The sequence below is a fragment of the Solanum dulcamara genome, chromosome 1 (assembly GCF_947179165.1).
Source record: "Solanum dulcamara chromosome 1, daSolDulc1.2, whole genome shotgun sequence".
Taxonomy (NCBI): Eukaryota; Viridiplantae; Streptophyta; class Magnoliopsida; order Solanales; family Solanaceae; genus Solanum; species Solanum dulcamara.
This window is the reverse complement of record NC_077237.1, coordinates 76185800-76193514: the sequence shown is the minus strand read 5'-3', so window position 1 is coordinate 76193514 and position 7715 is coordinate 76185800.

Below are 7715 nucleotides of genomic sequence, written 5' to 3'. Positions count from 1 at the left end.
TACAAATGAAACACCTCGTTCATTAACTTTATGAATGTTGCAGAGGGGTTAGTCAACCCAAAAAAGATTACCAAGAACTCATAGTGGCTATACTGTGTCCAAAAAGCCATCTTAAGGAAATATGATGTCCTAATCCTTAACTGATGATAGTCGAATCTCAAGTTTATCCTAGAAAACAACGTCGCCCCCTGAATCTGATCAATCAAATAATCAATACGCGGAAGGGGATACTTATTTGTGATAGTCACCTTGTTCAACTATCTATAGTTGATACACATCCTCATAGACCCATCATTCTTCTTCAAAAATAATAATGGTGCATCCCAAGGTGACACATTAGGGAGAATGAACCCCTTTCTCAATAAATCTTCTAACTAATCCTTAAAACGATCCTACAATTGCTCCTACGTCTCATTTAACTCCATCGAAGCCATACAGTATGGGGAAATGGAAATGGGCTTAGTCTCCGGCTCCAAATCGATAGCAAAATGAATATTCCTATCAAGGAGAACACCTGGAAGATCAGTAGGGAATACATCTACAAACTCTTGAAACAAGAGAACTGAATCCATGGAAGGTGACTCGATACTAGTGTCCCAAATGAAAGCTAAGTACGATAAACACCCTCTAGCGATCAATCTCTAAGCACGGATGAAGGAAATAACATTACTAGGATAAAAACCACTAGTACTTCCACTCAATTCTTTGAACTCTAGGAATCATCAAGGTTACAGTCTTAGTATAACAATCAAGAATGACATGATAAGAAGATAGATATGAACCCGATGACTTCTGATTATATATATATATATATATATATGTATTCAGATTAACTCATAAGTATTTAAGTGTATTACAGGTGAATTAGGGTCATAAGTAACCTCTAGTACTAAGTTGAGTTCAAAGATCCTCTACCGATTAAGATTTCGTATAAGATCTTAATCGGGTCTACTTCAAATGGCCATAGCTCTCAGAATATTAAGAGTTAGGTGGCTCATAACATATCAAATTAAAGGTCTAATTTGAAATGAATTAAACATCACCTTAAAAATATAGTACTAATCTCACAATAAAAACTGCATTACACACATGTCATGTCATTATTACGTCAGCACTACATCATTGTCATGTAAGATCCACGTAAAAAGTCATTTAATTTTAAAGTTTTACTCCCCCTGTTAATTAATGATTTTGCCTTTGACTTATATTTTTTTAAAACTAATTAATTTAAGTCATTAACAATAAAATTCGAAAAGTTTTGTTCTCTTTTATTACTCGCCGACCACTTGCACTACCATTACCAACCATCGGTATTAGTCATTCTTATATTTTTTTATACTACTCAATTTTAGTAAATAGTTAATTCAAGAAAGACGATTTGTAATGATTTCACGGAAAGAAAATTATTTCTCAACCCCTCACTTGGATTGTCATTTCCATCATAAGTTCTTAATATTAGATTGTCCAATAGAATCTCGTTTTCCTCCATTGAAAATTATTATTTTTCAAAAAATTTAAAATTCTCTAAAAATATCAAATTTTGAATGTTTATATGAGTGTTGAAGTTTTCTATGATTGATGAAATTTTGATGGATAAATATACTTTTGATGGAACATGCCTTATCCCACCAAGACAAGTTAGCTTAATTCCAACGACAATAGAAAATGCGGAAGTATAATAGAAAGAACAACTAAAACAGATTTAATAATGTGGATAACATAACTTAATATAACCCCCAAAATTTGGCCATTACATGTACATGATGTAATACATTAGAATTGAAAAAAATACAAGTCTCAATGTTATTGTTTCTATAATGGAACAAGAACATACATAAAGACTAAGACCTGCCTGCCGAATGACAATCAGCTACCTCACTAATTCTCCAACTGAAGCCTCAGACTTAGAAGGGTAGAAAGAGTAATCACGATGATCCAAGCTCCAACTCTACACAAGTGTACAAAGTAAGGGTGAGTACCAACCAACAACAATACATAGCAAGGAAACATCTAACTTTAAGTTAAGACCTATCGAACTTGAGTACTCCATTACACACACTCTAAACCTCCACAACTACAACCTGCATAGACATCAACCCACCTATGAATTCTCAATCAATAAGGAAAATTCACATGTAGAATATCACATATTTAACTTCAACATGCAAATATATAGACAAGCACCACCACAATCTCACATAATTTCACCACCCACAATCCATATAATAAAACATGAATATCAGGGTCCAAAGATGAAGTGCAAAGTAATATAGTGTGATGTCATATCGAATGATGCATATATGTCCTAATGATAAATGCCAGTTGAATTATCAGTCTTAAACTCATAGGGGACATATCTATCCGTGTAGCTACCATGGCGCGAGGCACAATCCCAATATCCTTTCAAAGAATCCACCACGACGCGTGACGTGTTCTCTTTTTCCTCTTATCCTCACAAATCATCATCACAATATTGGTAAGCATCAATGAATGTAGATATGTGCAAATACTCAATGAGAGAAATACAACTGTTACAATCATATCCAGTACAAAAATCTCATCACAACATCATGAACAAGTTGATGCAACCGTTCGAATCATTCAAGGCATCTTATATCACAAAGTCAACAAGTTCTTATTTTATGTCTCTTTGATCAATATTAGAGTTCATTTAATAATTATCAAAGTATGATATATGAAACCCTTCACCAATACCTATCACTTCCAAGCATACAATGACATACAAGGTTCAATATACTTAACAAAGAGTAATGAAGTCCACTTGCCTCAAAAGAAATCAAACAATCACTCTGTCACTTGGATCTTTTCTTTTCGAAGGGTCTCCAAATCAACACAAGCTATTTAAATATGAAATAACAAAAAGAATTCGAAATCAACAATACCCATATCAAAAATTTTGGAAACGGAGCAAAATTGACCTAAAAACCCCATTTTTGAAATTTAAGGTGAAATCTGAAAATTCCATTGAAGATATTAACTCATGGTATTTTTATAAACAAACATTCGATTTAGAAATTATAAGATGTATGTTAATTTTAATACACTAAATTAAACATTATATAAGAAAAATCTCAACATAACTAATACTAATATTTTTAATACACCATATTTTCACTACTCTTATACATCCTACTGAACGACCCCTAAATACCTGTCACGCCTCGGGAGGGTACTCCAGGCGCGACTGACACTCGAAATCCATTTCTAGCCTTCAAGCGAACCACCTGGTCCAGTCACACTTTTATTCGTTCACATTCTCTCAGCGGAAGACTCAATCATAGGCATGCTTTTCATATTTTAGGGGCCGAAGTCCAAACACTATCAAATCAACAAACAACTTTAATAAAACTATTCAAATGACAAGCCTATGGCTACAAACCGTCAAAATAAAGAAAACAAAACAAAACTGTAAAGAAGATCTCGGCATCCTCCGGAAACTAGGAGGACTCACCAACTAGCTAGGAGTGAGTAGATCTTCAATGGTGCGCCGGTTGATGATCTCTAGTACCTTTCTCTTCATCATGAAATGATGCAGGCCAAATGACGTCAATATATAGAATGTACGAGTATGTAAAATGGCCGAATAAAACAACATCAGAAAAGGATCAAACCAACTCGGAAATCTCAACTCAGACAGAAGAAACAACTCACTCAAGTATCCTAAGTCTAACAAGAATATGGTTTAGACGGGACCAACTCATATGCCATTCAACTCAATCCGACTCAGAGTACTATCAAGACCTATATAGGAGTTTCTCTTATCCAACAACCATCACTTATGAGCTAGTAATAGTACAACAAGCCGATGTTATTGCCATATCCATTCATACCTTGCCAGGGTATAAATGATTCGCAAATCATGGATTCCATCAATCAGTCGAGTCCTATCATTTCAGGATAATAAAATGGAAAACATCTGATTTTAACGATTTGATCCTATGAGAAACATCTAACTTTAACGGTTCTATCCCAACCTACGTTGGCGGCGTAGTTTATGGGGTTCGAGTATGGACTATTCTCTTACCCAATTCGATGCTCGATACTCCTTCCATGACTCCATGCTCATAAAACTCCATCCAATCAACTCAATAAGTCATCACAACTAGTCTCATTTAGAACCTTCCCAACTCATCAACTCTATCCTCAATTCAACTCAATCATGTGTAACTTAGATATGTATTTATAACAACCTACAAATATATCCAACTATTCCTCTTCTCAGTTATCACATCCTTAGGACTCATCACAACTCCAAGGTTTTAAATCAACAATTCAAGATGAATAGCACATTCAAGAAAATTGACATATTTATCATAATCAACAAAGTATGTTAATAACTCATTCTCATCGACTCATGCTAACATGAAGATTTTAGAAATTTGTTATCTCAACAACATCAACATAATAAGAATTAAATTAATAGATAACAAGACTCATTTAGACATAAGCCTATCAAGAAACGCTATTCTTATGGACATTTAACTTCAAAGAAAGTATAGGGCACATGGGTGGACTCAACCCATGCTTTGAGTAGCCTTATATACATTAGAGTAGATTTTAAAGAAACCTTGTTGTTGGGTCTTCAATGGGAAACTTGAAATCTTGAAGCTCTTGAAGGCACTCTTTGTTGGAGAAGGATTTGGAGAAGAAGAAGAAGAGAGGGAAATGTTAGGGCTTTTAGAGAGGGAGAGAGGGATTGAAAATGGTCCCAAAAACGTCCCAAGGCAGATACATATATAATTTGGGAAAATTCCCAAATTGTCCTTTCTCCAAAAATCTGAAAAATAGGCTAAAATGTTACTAGCGTGATAGTGGTGCATCGCACCACTGCAGCGCCATGTCGAATAGTCTTAAAACCTGTACATCTATTAGTGGCGCATCGCGCCAAGGACCAAACTACTGAGGTTGTTTTATAGTGCGATTGTGGCGCATTGCGCCTTTACAGCGCCAAGCCCAAGTTTTTTGGGTTCTGGAAAATAGGCTTGAAAACCCTACACATCTTGTAGTGGCGCGCCGCACTAGGGGCCAAACTACTGAGGCGTGTTCTTGGTGCGATAGTGGCGCACCGCGCCACTGTGGCGCCAAGCCCAAATTTTCAACAGTTGCTACCCAGGCCTGAAATTCCTGCCGTGCTAGTTCATCTTAGGATAGTCATAACTTTTGACTCCAAACTCCAAAAATTATGATCTTGGTGGCGTTGGAAAGAAGACTCGAAGACCTTTAATTTAATAGGTCATGGGCCACCCAGATCATCTTCTTTCAAAAGATAGGGTTATTAGAAGTTGACCCCTTACACGAACTCATTCTAAAACTTAGCCACGACGAATTCTTGGACTTAGCTTGGTCCTAGGGGCCCTTTGTGACCCCATATCACCTATAACACTATTCAATTACTTAGGGACTCATCCTAACTCATACATATACCTCATAATAGTCGAGTTCGATCCTACACATATACAAATAGGGTCCGAATCTTAGTGAAGAATTTTGGGGGGTGTTACAATACCTCTGGTCTCAGGGTTTAGCTTATCCTAAAGGATGTACACTAGCAATACTTCTTTTGTATATGTTTGCCTTTTATATTAAAATCACATTACCCAAAGGTTTTGAAACCCAGTAGAGAAAAACACATTAAAAATGAGTTGAAATCAGCCCTTAATCACCACTTTACATCAAGACTTAGGTTCTTGAAAAACCCTCAACTTTGAAATTCAAAACTAGAAATTTGATGTTAAAATAATGGATTGGTTAATGAAAAATAAATATTTGAGGTCTCAAATACTTACCCAAACGAAAAACTTTGAAAATCTCTTAGACCGAGCTCTCCAAACTCAAGAATAGTTAAAATGGAAAGAAATCCCAATTTTTGAAAGAACTTACTCTTCAGGAAAAAAATGATCATCATGATCGCGACATCCAGCCATACGATCGTGATGAGTTATTAAGGTCAACTTATTTAGTTGACCATCACAATCGCGACTGGACTTCATGCGATGACTAAGAATTTAATCCTACGCGATCGCAACACACACAAAAATTAACTCCATGCGAATGCGATAGGGGTCATGCGACCTCAAAGAACAAAATAACATGCACCAAAACTCAACAAACATAGCAACACATGAGTTCATCAAATTGATCCTCGAAGTTCATTCAAAACCCTGTGTATGTAACCCATGTATGCTACACTAATAAATTCGACATTCTAAAATCATTAAAAGCGTCAGAAGGCGGATATGAGGTCTCCTTGACCTGAAACCCATTTATGTTACAATAAACTAACTTAACATTAGACAAGTGAGGATTTCTCAGTTGGTTAAGCACCTCCACCCACGACCGATAGGTCCTGGGTTCGAGTCACACTGGAGGGGAAGTGTGGAAACACTATAAATCCTCCAAAATTGGGGGTAAAAAAAATAGTGCTTGCTATCGTGTAGGGTCTATTCCCATAAAAAAAAAAAAAAAAAAAAAAAAAACTAACTTAACATCTAAAAATATAAATGTGCCAATGAAAACATTGATAAATCAACCAAGACCTCACCTAGGTCAAAAATGATCTCTCGAATTCAATTGAATCATCAAAAATCCAATTCAAGCACCTGAAACTTCGAAGGTTGACAAAAGTCAAGTCTTGGTCTAATTTAACTTAACTTAAACTTCCAATTAAATGGCTCAATTCTACAAAACTACTCCAAAATAGAAAACGACGACATTCCTAGACCAAATTTCGTATTTTGGAGCTGATGAAAATAATAAAACTCTATTCCGAGACTCGAAACTTCGATTGTTACCAAAACCTATTTCTAACAACTTTAAACCATTCAAAACTCAAACTTTCCAAAATCACAACTTTTCAATAAAACTTCAAAATCAATTTTGCAAACTGATCAAGCGTGACTCGGGCAGTTATTGGGAGGGGTAACATTGTAATATTTTGAAAATTTTCAAATATGACCTTCAAGGTCATTACATCACCCACCATAAAAATTCATATTCGTCCTCGAACATAACGTAAAAAAAGTATCCGAAGCTTTAAAAAGTTGAGGATATTTAGCACGCATGTCGGACTCTGTCTCCTAAGTAGCCTTCCCTATCGAACGGTACTTCCACTGCATATCTAATAAATCAATCTTCTTTGTCCTTAGCTTTTGAACTTGCCAATCCAAAATAGTTATAGGCTCCTCCTTAAATGACAAATATTGACCCAACACCACTAAATCAAGTGAAATCACATAAAACTCATTTGGCACATACTTTTGAAGTATGAAAATGTGGAAAACTGGGTGCACGGTTGATAAGATAGGTGGAAAAGACAACTTACAAGCCCACATCTCCAATATGACTCAAGATCTCAAAAGGGCGAATGAACAATCCTATTGGCATAACTCTTCTGCCAGCTCTTGGATATCAATAATTGACTCTGAATCAAATAGATCTGCTCCGTAGCATCTGTAAGCAAGTCAGTATCCAATCCATCCACCTCAATGTTATCAAACCAACTAATCGGAGATATACACCTCATACTATACAATGCCTCAAAATAGGCCTCTGAATGGTGGAATAATAACTATTGTAGTAGATAAACACTTCTAAGGAAAATGCTAATCCCATTGAGCACCAAAGTCAATCACACACACCAGAAGCATGTCCTCTAATATATGAATGGTCTGCTTTTAATGACCACATATCTTAGG